The sequence below is a fragment of the Nycticebus coucang genome, chromosome 3 (genome assembly GCF_027406575.1).
Source record: "Nycticebus coucang isolate mNycCou1 chromosome 3, mNycCou1.pri, whole genome shotgun sequence".
In the NCBI taxonomy this organism is placed as follows: Eukaryota; Metazoa; Chordata; class Mammalia; order Primates; family Lorisidae; genus Nycticebus; species Nycticebus coucang.
In genome coordinates, this window is record NC_069782.1 from 118,481,209 (window position 1) to 118,494,181 (window position 12,973).

The 12,973-nt window shown below is 37.4% G+C and overlaps 1 non-coding gene across 1 annotated transcript; it reads right to left on the bottom strand.

The window, feature by feature from the left end:
• Positions 1–12,204: 12,204 nt before the first annotated feature.
• LOC128582679 (U6 spliceosomal RNA) lies at positions 12,205–12,311 on the bottom strand. Its single transcript, XR_008379126.1, has one exon. It is a non-coding gene; the product is annotated as a U6 spliceosomal RNA (small nuclear RNA).
• Between the last annotated feature and the right edge of the window lie 662 nt (positions 12,312–12,973).

Below are 12,973 nucleotides of genomic sequence, written 5' to 3' on the forward strand. Positions count from 1 at the left end.
CTCTAAGTTAAAACATTTCAAGTCTTAAAAAAAAAAAATTCCAAGCCTTTAGACAAAACTCCATTTCTTTAACCGATTATAAATCAAAGAATCTTTAAACACGCCCATAACCCATAGGTAAGCCAACCCCTCAGCCTACCACTCCTCCATATCCCCACCTCACCCCACACCCCCTCTTTAAGATGTTCAGCCTTTTGGGGCCAAGCCAATGTACACCCTTCACATATTTACTTACGGTCTTGGACCATGTTTTCTTATATATTCTGCCAATCTGTATCTTTTTTGTTTTAGGTTAATGTGAGAATGCAAACAACCAGGTCAAAATTTTTGAATTTGTTAGGCAGAATCCCTCTTGTAGTTATGACCTGCATTCAAAAGGCATGCCAAATATTTCCACACCATTCCCATTCAGTAGGACAACCCTGTCCTCTTCAACTTGATCAAAATGAGTTTTTCTCCTACAGGGGCATGCATTAGATTGTTATGGCTTCTTATTATTATCACGTATATTGGGTAATTGCTTCTCCATTCTTATGACATTTTACTAAGAAGAATGTGTTTCAACTCCATCCAGATTAATACAAAAGATGTGAAGTTACTGTCTTTTTATGGCTGAATAGTATTCCATGGTATGCATATACCACAATTTGTTAATCCATTCCTGAGTTGATGGGCATTTAGGTTGTTTCCACATCTTGGCGATTGGAAATTTAGCTGTGATAAATAATCTAGTGCAAATGTCCTTATGATGAAATGATTTTTTTCTTCTGGATAGATGCCTAGCAATGGGATTGCAGGGTCAATGGGAGGTCTAATTTGAGTTCTTTGAGTATACTCCATACTTATTTCCAAAGAGGCTGTATTAGTTTGCATTCAAAAATCTATATCTTTTGAATAGAGCACTAAACCCTTTATGTTTAAGGTTAATATTAATGTGCGAGATTTTATTCCTGCCATATTGTTGATCATTTTCTAGTCCTATTATAAATTATTTGTTTCTTTCCTTTTCTTTTTGTTTTTCCAGTTTGATGAAATTCTGTGAGGTTGTCTTTTGATTCCTTTCTTTTCTTTGTGTGATTGTTTCATAAGACCTATCGGTTATATTTTTGTGTGAGTTCTTGATGGGTGAGTATTTACCTTGCCCCCCCATGTTTAAGAATTCTTTGAGCATTTCCTAAAGGGCCAATCTAGTGGTTATGAATACCTTCAGTGTTTGCTTCCCTGGGAAAGATTTTATTTCTCCTTCATTTATGAAGCTTATTCTGACAGGATATAAAATTCGTGGCTGATGGCATGTTTTTTCTTTCAACAATTTGAAAATGCCGTTCCATTCTCTTCTTGTCTATAAGGTTTCTTATGAGAAGACTGCTGTCTGTCCCATGGGGTTTTTCTTTACAGGTTACTAGATGATTTTCTCTTGCTAATTTTAAAATTCTTTCTTTCACTTTGACTTTAGACATTCTGAATATAAAATGCCATAGTGAAGTCCTTTTTGTAGGGTATTTGCCTGGGGATCACTTGGCCTTCTATATCTGGATGTCTAACTCTCTTGCCAGACACCAATTGGAAAGTTTTCACCAATTATTTCCTTAACTAAGTTTCTAAATTCATTGATCTCTCTTTCTCCTCGAGAACACCAACAATTTGTGAGTTTGGTCACTTTTTGTAGTCCCAGATGTTTCAATGCTTTGTTTATTTGTGTGTGTGTGTGTGTGTGTGTGTGTGTGTGTGTGTGTACCATTTCAAAATATCTGTCTTCAAGTTCTGATAGTTGTTCTTCTGCTTGGTCTAGTCTGTTATTGAAGCTTCCAAATGTATTTTGTATTTCTTTTAATGGGTTTTTCAGTTCCAGTATTTCTGTTTGAAATATTTTTTAGGATATCTATCACCTTTGTAAGCTTCCCATTCATATTCTGAATTTACTTTCTGGTTTCTTTATATTGGGTTTCAGATTTCTTTTATATCTCATAGAGCTTCTTTAAAATCAATAATTTGAATTCTTTGACATTTCAAAAAGTTCTTTTTGATTGGGATCTGCTGCTGGACAATTGTTGTGGTCTTTTGGTGCTATTATACAAGGGCTGTCCTGGAAGTGTCCAGCCATGTATGCCTCTTTTTTTTATTACACAGCTGGATACTTCCTGGACGGTCCTCATACTTTCTTGTTTTTCACATTCTTTTTTTTATTACACAGCTGGATACTTTCTGGATAGTCCTCATATTTTCTTGTTTTTCACATTCCCAGTGTCCATCAATATACATGCATCTGATGTAATAGTTACTTCTTACAATTTTTTGAAATTGCTTTTGTGAGGAGAATTTTTTCCTTTGTTCCTTCCTGTCACTTATCTGGTGAATCCTAGCATTCTCTCCTAGATGATATATTTGAAATGTGAGTATCTATTTACTATTCTTATTTTTCTTCATCAAGGAGGCACATACTATGTGTATATAATCAGCCATCTTGATGTGTAATTTTAACAGTAAAAGCATACAATGTAAATTTTTGATGAGGAAAATAACTGGTTTCCTACTGACTCCTGAATGTAAAATTTTTTCAGTGTTGTTAGTCTGTATTTATTTATTTATTTATTCATTCATTTTTATTGTTGGGGATTCATTGAGGGTAAATAAGCCAGGTGACACCAGTTGCATTTGTTAGGTAAAGTCCCTCTTGCAATTGTTTCTTGCCCCCGAAAGATGTGGCACACACCAAAGCCCCAACCCCACTCCCTCATTTCCTGTCTCTGCTCTTCTTTTCCCCACCCCTCCCTCCTTCTTTCTCTCTCTGCTCTCCCCTTCCCCCAACTCCACCGTGACATTAATTGTCATTAATTGTCCTCATATCAAAATTGAGTACATAGGATTCATGCTTCTCCATTCTTGTGATGCTTTACTAAGAATAATGTCTTCCACTTCCATCCAGGGTAATATGAAGGATGTAAAGTCTCCATTTTTTTAATGGCTGAATAGTATTCCATGGTATACATATACCACAGCTTGTTAATCCATTCCTGGGTTGGTGGGCATTTAGGCTGTTTCCACATTTTGGCGATTGTAAATTGAGCTGCAATAAACAGTCTAGTACAAGTGTCCTTATGATAAAAGGATTTTTTTCCTTCTGGGTAGATGCCCAGTAATGGGATTGCAGGATCAAATGGGAGGTCTAGCTTGAGTGTTTTGAGGTTTCTCCATACTTCCTTCCAGAAAGGTTGTACTAGTTTGCAGTCCCAGCAGTAGTGTAGAAGTGTTCCCTTCTCTCCACATCCATGCTAGCATCTGCAGTTTTGAGATTTTGTGATGTGGGCCATTCTCACTGCAGTTAGATGGTATCTCAGGGTGGTTTTGATTTACATTTCTCTAACAGATAGGGATGATGAACATTTTTTCATATGTTTGTTAGCCATTCTTCTGTCTTCTTTAGAGAAGGTTCTATTCATGTCCCTTGCTCATTGATATATGAGATTGTTGGCATTTTTCATGTGGATTAATTTGAGTTCTCTATAGATCCTAGTTATCAAGCTTTTGTCTGATTCAAAATATGCAAATATCCTTTCCCATTGTGTAGGTTGTCTATTTGCTTAGATTGTTATCTCCTTAGCTCTACAGAAGCTTTTCAGTTTAATGAAGTCACATTTGTTTATTTTTGTTGTTGCTGCAATTGCCATGGCAGTCTTCTTCATGAAGTCTTTCCCCAGGCCAATATCTTCCAGTGTTTTTCCTATGCTTCCTTTGAGGATTTGTATTGTTTCATGCCTTAAATTTAAGTCCTTTATTCATCTTGAATCAATTTTTGTGAATGGGGAAAGGTGGTGTGGGTCCAGTTTCAGTCTTTTACATGTGGATATCCAGTTCTCCCAACACCATTTATTGAATAGGGAGTCTTTCCCCCAAGGTATTTTCTTCTTTGGTTTACCAAAGATTAGGTGGTTGTAAGATGTTGGTATCATATCCTGGTTTTCTATTTGATTCCAAGTGTCTATGTCTCTGTTTTTGTGCCAGTACCATGCTGTCTTGACCACTATGGCTTTGTAGTACAGCCTAAAATCTGGTATGGTGATGCCCCCAGCTTTATTTTTATTACTAGGAACTGCCTTAGCTATACGGGGCTTTTTCCGGTTCCATACAAAACACAGAATCATTTTTTCCAAATCTTGAAAGTACAATGTTGGTATTTTAATAGGAATGTCATTGAATAGGTAGATTGCTTTGGGAAGTATAGACATTTTAACAATGTTGATTCTTCCCATTCATGAGTATGGTATGCTCTTCCATTTGTTAATATCCTCTGCTATTTCCTTTCTAAGGATTTCATAATTTTCCTTATAGAGGTCCTTCACCTCCTTTGTTAGGTATATTCCTGGGTATTTCATTTTCTTTGAAACTATGGTGAAGGGTGTTGTGTCCTTAATTAGCTTCTCATCTTGACTGTAATTGGCATATACAAAGGCTACTGACTTGTGGACATTGATTTTATATCCTGAAACATTGCTGTATTTTTTTGATGACTTCTAGGAGTCTTGTGGTTGAGTCTTTGGGATTTTCTAAGTATAAGATCGTGTCGTCAGCAAAGAGGAAGAGTTTAACCTCTTCTGCTCCCATTTGGATTCCCTTTATTTCCATGTCTTGCCTAATTGAATTGGCTAGAACTTCCAGCACTATGTTGAATAGTAAAGGTGACAGAGGACAACCTTCTCTGGTTCCAGTTCTGAGAGGAAAAGCTTTTAGTTTTACTCCATTCAGGAAATATTAGCTGTGGGTTTGTCATAGATAGCTTCAATCAGTTTTAGAAATGTGCCACCTATGCTTATACTCTTCAGTGTTCTAATTAGAAAAGGATGCTGGATTTTATCAAATGCTTTTTCTGCATCTATTGAGAGGATCATATGATCTTTATTTTTGCCTCTGTTAATATGGTGGATAATGTTTATGGACTTGCGTATGTTAAACTAGCTTTGCATCCCTGGGATGAAACCTACTTGATCATCATGTATGACTTTTTTGATGATAAGCTGTAATCTATTGGCTAGGATTTTGTTGAGAATTTTTGCATCTATATTCATGAGTGAGATTGGTCTGAAATTCTCCTTTTTGTTTGGGTCTTTTCCTGGTTTTGGTATCAGGGTGATGTTTGCTTCATAGAATGTGTTAGGGAAGATTCCTTCTTCCTCGATTTTTTGGAATAATTTCTGCAATACAGGAATAAGCTCTTCCTTGAAGGTTTGATAGAATTCTGGTGGGGAGCCATCTGGACCAGGGCATTTTTTGGTTGGAAGCATTTTTATTGTTTCTTTAATCTCAGTGCTTGAAATTGGTCTGTTCAGGGCAGTGCCTGTGGCTCAGTGAGTAGGGCGCTGGCCCCATATGCCGAGGGTGGCAGGTTCAAACCCAGCCCCCGCCAAACTGCAACAACAACAACAACAACAAAATAGCCGGGCATTGTGGCGGGCGCCTATAGTCCCAGCTGCTCAGGAGGCTGAGGCAAGAGAATCGCATAAGCCCAAGAGTTACAGGTTGCTGTGAGCTGTGTGACGCCACAGCACTCTACCCGAGGGCGGTACAGTGAGACTCTGTCTCTACAAAAAAAAAAAAAAGAAATTGGTCTGTTTAGGAGCTCTATTTCTTCCTGGCTAAGCCTGGGAGAGGGTGTTATTCCAAATATTGCTCCATTTCCTTCACATTGTCAAATTTCTGGGCATAGAGATTCTGATAGTATTCACAGATGATCTCTTATATCTCTGTGGGATCAGTTGTTATTTCCCCTTTATCATTTCTGATTGAGGTTACTAGAGATTTTGCTTTTCTATTTCTAGTTAGTCTGGCCAATGGTTTATCCATTTTATTTATTTTTTCAAAAAACCAACTCCTTGTTTCATTAATTTTCTCAATGATTCTTTTGTTCTCAATTTCATTGATCTCTGATTTGATTTTGGATATTTCTTTTCTTTTACTGGGTTTAGGTTTAGATTGTTCTTCTTTTTCCAATTCTATAAGATGACTTGTAAGTTTGTTGATGCGCTCTTTTTCTGTTTTTCCAATGTAGGCATCTAAAGCGATAAATATTCCTCTCAAAACTGCTTTTGCAGTATCCCACAGGTTTTGGTAGCTTGTGTCTTCATTGTTGTTATGCTGAAGGAAGTTAAGGATTTCCTGTTTTATTTCATCCTGCACCCATCTGTTATTCAACAGAAGATTGTTTAATTTCCATGCCTTCGGGTGGGGTCGAACGTTTTTGTTAGAGTTGAGTTCCACCTTTAGTGCCTTATGGTCTGAGAAGATACAAGGTAAAATTTCAATTCTTTTGATTCTGTTGATATTTGTTTTGTGTCCAAGGATATGATCAATTTTGGAGAATGTTCCATGGGGTGATGAGAAGAATGTATATTCTTTATCTTTGGGATGGAGTGTTCTATATGTGTGTATCAAGCACAGTTGTTCTAGGGTCTCATTTAAATCTCTTATATCTTTGTTTAATTTCTGTTTAGAGGATCTGTCCAGATCTGTAAGAGGAGTGTTAAAGTCCCCTGTTATTATGGTATTATTGGATATCACATTACTCTGACTGAGTAAAGTCTGTTTCAAGAATCTGGGAGCATTTAAATTGGGTGCATAAATATTTAGAATTGAAACGTCTTCTTGTTGTATTTTTCCCTTGACCAATATAAAGTGACCATCTTTGTCTTTTTTGACTTTAGTTGCTTTAAATCCACATGTATCTGAAAATAAGATTGCAACTCCTCTTTTCTTCTGAATTCCATTTGCCTGAAAAATTGTCTTCCAACCCTTGACTCGGAGTTTTAATTTGTCTTTTGAAGCCAGGTGTGTTTCTTGCAGACAGCAAATGGATGGCTTGTGTTTTTTAATCCAGTCAGCCAATCTATGTCTCTTCAGTGGGGAATTCAAGCTATTAACATTTATTGAGATAATTGATAAGTGTGGTAGTATTCTGTTCATCTTATTTTGTGAGAACCCACTTTTGCATCAGTGTGGAAGTTAGGTTCTGTCCTTTAATTTCTGAGTTCTTACCTTGCTGCTGATGCATTGTGATGGTCACTGTGTAGAACAGGTTGAAGCATTTCCTGTAGAACTGGTCTTATTGTGGCGAATTTCCTCAATGTTTGTATATCCATAAATGGTTTGATTTCTCTATCAATTTTAAAGCTTAGCCTAGCAGGTTATAGAATTCTGGGCTGGAAATTGTTCTGTTTAAGTAGATTAAGGGTAGATGACCATTGTCTTCTTGCTTGGAAAGTTTCATTAGAGAAGTCTGTAGTCACACTGATGGATTTGCCCCTGTAGGTCAACTGGTGCTTACTCCTGGCAGCTTGCAGAGTCTTTTCTTTTGATTGACTTTGGACAGGTTCATCACAACGTGTCTTAGAGAAGCTCAGTTAGAGTTGAGGCGACCTGGGGTCCAATATCCCTCTGAAAGCAGTGTGTCAGAATCTTTGGTGACATTTGGGAAATTTTCGTTTATAATATTCTGCAGTATGGCTTCCATTCCTCTGGGGCATTCTTCTTCCCCTTCTGGGATTCCTAAAACTCATATTTTGGAATGCTTCATAAAGTCCCATAATTCTGACAAAGAACATTCTGCTTTTGCTCTCTTCTTTTCTGCCTCTTTAACTATCTGAGTTATCTCAAGAACTTTGTCCTCTAACTCTGAAATTCTTTCTTCTGCATGATCTGACCTGTTGCTGATACTTTCCATTGCATCTTTAAGTTCCCTAATTGACTACTTCAGTTCCTTCAGCTCTGCTATATCCTTTCTATATTCTTCGTATCATTCATCTCTTATTTGATTCTGTTTTTGGATTTCCTTTTGGTTATTTTCCACTTTATTAGCAGTTTCCTTCATTGTTTCCATCATTTCTTTCATTGTTTTCATCATGTGTATTCTAAATTCCCGTTGTGTCATTCCTAACATTTCTTTATAGGTGGAATCCTCTGCAGTAGCTACCTCATGGTCCCTTGGCGGGGTTGTTCTGGACTGGTTCTTCATGTTGCCTGGAGTTTTCTGCTGATTCTTCCTCATGAGTGATTTCTTTTATCTGTTTCCTTGCCCTAATTTTCCTTTCACTTCCTCTTGCTCTTTAAGTTCCTATGTCTGTGGACTAAGGTTTCGATGAGTCCTTTTGGTTCAGGACCAGAAGGATGAGAAGGTTGAAGAGCAAGAAGGGATAAAAGAAAGAAAAATAAAGGAAGAAAGAAAGAAAATAGAGAAAGGAGAGGGGGTGGGTAAAAGGGAATATTGACAAAAAGAAGAGAGGCACAGAAAGAGGGAGACAGAGCAATATTGGTGTACAGTAGAGTACTTTGACACAACCTTAAAAAAAAATAATAATATTTGGGGGTGCCCGGTTGGGTGGTTCCCTTGAGGTCAGTAGCTCTTTGCTAACCTGATCAGACACAGTACCCCACCTCCACCAAGTAGAGAGGGAAGACAAAAATGCTATAAATCATACCAAAACAAGCAAACAGAAAACTTTATGGGTTAAAATTGGATGAAAAACCAAATAATAGTGGTAGAAACACTAGCAAAAGTGAAGTTCTAATTATTGAAAAAGGCAGCAATGGGAAATTGTATTTAAACTAGAAAAATGGAGAAAGAAAAGAGAAAATCTGTACGGAAAAGGTTTAAATTAAAAAACAAAACAACAACAACAAAAAACAAACAAACAAAAACAACCAAAAACAAAGCAGTATCTATATCTTGTAGAATATTGTCTGGGCAATAGGTGGTCTTCTGGGGTATGAGATGTTAATCACAATGCTGATACGACTGGAGGCCTCCGCTGATTTCTCAAACCCCACAGGGTGGAGACCCTCTTTCTTTAGCCCTCTTAAAAGGCACTTTAAACTTCTAAACTTGGCTAAGCAGAAGCTTTCCCAGGAAAGTGCTTGTCACTGGGATCACTGCTGAAGTGGCTATCCACTTACCCAGTGTGCCAAAAACGATCTCACTCTGCCCCTGAGGGTTAAGGCTGTAAGGCGGCTCAGTCCCCGCCTTTAGACTGCTCAGTCACTCTGTAGAGTATTTATTACAAGAATTGAAAAGAGGTGTCAGGTGTCAGTCAAAGACAAATTTTATACAGTATCACAAAGGAACTTGTCATATGAACTTTTCCTGCCATTTTCCTGTTCCCACAGAGTAATTAGCTTATCCTTTAGTTTCTTTTGATCTTATCAGGCCGTTTGTATCCAGCTGCAGGATGATAGTTTAGATGGCATTCTCAATAGGGCAAGAATCACTCAATCTTCATCAGAGCACACACACACACACACACACACACACACACACACCCAATGTCTGACAGAAGTACTGCTACAAATTGCTATGACCTATGTGCCAGCTTCACCTACAGCCATTTCTGAGTCAGAGTATGGAGGGGTAGCTGAGGTAATAGACTTCCAAAATCTAGAAATATTTTGGTTATCAAAGACTGATTATTCAGTATTTTGTTGAAACAAGAATGCCAGAGCTAATCCATTTCATTGATATCTGATGAGACTAATTTATACCTTCTATAATGATGCCACTATTTACTCAGAATACTTCATGAGGTATCTCTCTTTCAAAACTACCTTCAGAGACTTTTTTGTCTGTTACATATTATTTTAACTATCTTCCAAAGTGTTAAAAAAAAAAAAACTTGTTGGCATTAGAGCTGATTATAGAACTAAAAACATTTAAAAGTATATTTCTTTGTTTATAAACAAAACTTGCCAGGCATGATGGCTCATACCTGTAATCCTAGTGCTCTGGAGGTCCCAGGAGGGAAGACCACTTGTGCTCAGAAGTTAGTGACCAGTCTGAGCAAGAGCAAAACCCTGTCACAACTAAAAAAATAGAAAAAATTAGCCAAGTATTGCTACAGGCACCTATAGTCCCAGCTAGTCAGGAGGCTGAGGCAAGAAGATTGCTTGAATCCAGGAATTTGAGGTTGCTGTTAGCTAAGTTAACACCACAGCACTCTAGCCTGGAGTGTGACTCTGTCTTTAAAGTAAAAAAGGAAGTAATATTCTAAAGTCAGATCTGCCTTACTGGCCTCTCAAGGTTTCTTTCTGGATTAATTAATTAAAATAGCCTTTTGTAAACACTTATTGTATACAAATGTAAATTGTTATCCCCATTTAATGGGCCATATCTTTATAGTCATACTATTTAGCACCTAGGAAAATACCATAATCAGAAAGGAATTTAACTTTTCCATTTTGTCCTACTAATAGATTTGAATAGACTCTGCTGCTAGTGTGGCTTGCTCTGTAAGAATATTAAAGAGTTGTTCTGTCATTCTTTCCACATATTTTGACTTCATCCTGAGTACTACTGATACTTCTGGAGGCTTTTCCAAGCTTTGAATAGAAATGTGTCCAAAGTGCCAATCCAAGCTACAGCTGCAATTAGGGTCATCTTCCCAGGCTCCACCCCTGCAATTCCTACCATAGAGTGTGCTCTGGAAGCCACCCTGCACTTTGCCCCAGTGCAGTCAGGGTCTCTCAAATTGTGGCTGGAGTTACACCCTATGAATCTGTGTTTTTCTACAGTTTCCCCCTGTGAATCTAAAATTCGAGAACCATGATCTGACAAATTCTTAAAGACCAACTTCTAGGGTGCAATATGAACTAGACCTGATGATGATCTATCAGGGTAAAGCTTCGTCAAGCTGGAAGAGTCATTGATGTTACGTATTTCATTCTTCATCATGATGAACTAGTGAAAGGGTCCTCTCCAGTTAGACAGTTGTGAGGACATCAAGTCAGCATCAGAACCACATTTATTACCCTTAATATACTTACTTTCCCGTGTTCCCTTGTTTCTAGATGCTTTTGGTCACTTGGGTGCAAATGTTTTAAGTGCATTTATTTATTCAACAAATATTAATCAGCACCTACAAAGAGCTAGGTCTTATACTTGTCATCAACAATATAGAGATGAATAAAAGAGTATGCTTCCCATCAACGGGCTTACAATCTAATCCATTCTTCCTGTTCTCCCCTAGAAATGGCTGCAGAACAAGCCACAAACCCTAATTGTCCCATTTCCTGAATCATTGTTCTAACCTGCTCCAATCTTGGTCTTGGCTGATCTCTTTACTTAACTTCCATAGAGTTGTGGATCAGCACCAACTTCCAGACAAAGAAATTGCAGATAATTTTCATTCCAGACAAAGAAATTCTAGAAATTCCCTACTCCCTCAGGTTTTCACTGTGTTCCTTAGAGCTCTGAGGTGCCTCAGAAGTTCCCAAAGGGACATGTGAGTGGTGGGTCAGGTGACCATAACAGCCCTGGTTTTCTTTACTATGTTTTTTTATTACATATCCACCCAAGATTTCAGTTAATACAAGAAAGAAAGTTTGTAAAACAATAGCCCAGAATAGACACATTTTCAAATCTTTATTTCCAACAAAGAGTTTCTAACTCTGTATTCAACTCTTCCCTTCTTTTTTTCTCTTGATGTTTCTGGTAAATCAGAGTTAATGCCTCAAATTGTCACTTACTTGCATAAATTCTTTCCATGCTAGCTAAACTGTAATAAGTGTTTTGTTTTCTTTCCCCACCTCAATGAAGCTAGAGGCAATAGAAGCACTAACTTCTGGCACTAACATCTCACTTAGAAATTATTTTTGGAAACATGACAGACCACATAAAAAATATTTAAAGCCACAAACCCTAATTTTCTTACTTCCCAAATTCTCTATTTTGTTCTAACATGCTCCAATCTTGGTCTAGGCTGATCTCTGTGCTTAACTTGCATGGAGTCACAGATCAGTGCCAACATCCAGTGAGTTAAAAAAAAGCTTATTTCCAAGCCTTTATGTATTACCACCAAAATAACCTTTCAAATGAATGCAGTATCATAACCTGGTTGAATGATACTCAATAGGCAGGGCTGTTTACACTTTGGCTATCTGTGATTCTGAAGGTTGACAGAGGTCACATGTTTACATTGGAACATGAGTATCTGCTTGATCTTGAAGTAGTTCTTATAGGAGCAATTTTTAACAGACAGCAAATAGAGTTCTTCCTACTTACTATTTACGTTTGTACTTGCTGGAAAGATAAAGGGTTATAAAAAGGGTTGCTTCCGAAAAAGGCTGCTTGCAATCTTAGATTTATTATACTGGAATAGTCATCAACTCCAATTAGTCTAAAATCATTATAATAATCAGAAGAAGTTTTGTTTTTTTTTTTCTTTATTTTAAAATATGGGACGCTTCACGAATTTGCATGTCATCCTTGCGCAGGGGCCATGCTAATCTTCTCTGTATCGTTCCAATTTTAGTATATGTGCTGCCGAAGCGAGCACCAGAAGAAGTTTTAAATGGTGTCCACATCATTGTAATAAACCTTTGGTGTTTGACTTAACACAAAGGATTTACATCTCCATGACCTCCACAGGGTACAGTGTTTGCTATGAACATGCTTGGAGAGAAAACTCATGTGAGCTTAGACTCCTAAATTTTTTGTGAACTTGGACACTTGTTTAACATCTCTAGCCTCAGATTCTAGATTTCTTTTCTGTAGGACAAAGAAAAATCATCTATCTATTCAACATCACAAAGTTATAATATATATAAAATTTATGACTGAGAAAGCATTTTATAAAACTATTTATAAATGTAAGGGAAGTATTTTTGCAACTATCACTGAGGTAGCTAAATGAAATCAACTGTGTCCAACCCACATCCGTCTAGACCTTACTCAGCTGCACTGAAAGTCAATGTTTCTACTGCCTACGGCTCCTTGAGTACAAACCCCTTTATTAAAGGTGAGCTGGTAGGAAAGAGTTCTACGGACCACAGCATTTAGGAAGCTGGCCTGGGGAAGAAGGATTCATGCTCTGTTTAACACTATTCATGTCCTTTAGCGTGTCCCTGAATTTATATTTTCTCACCTATTTGGATAAAAGCATATTCACAGCTGAAGGCACAGAGCAGTGCTAAGCTCCATTTTCTGTAAAATGTGACA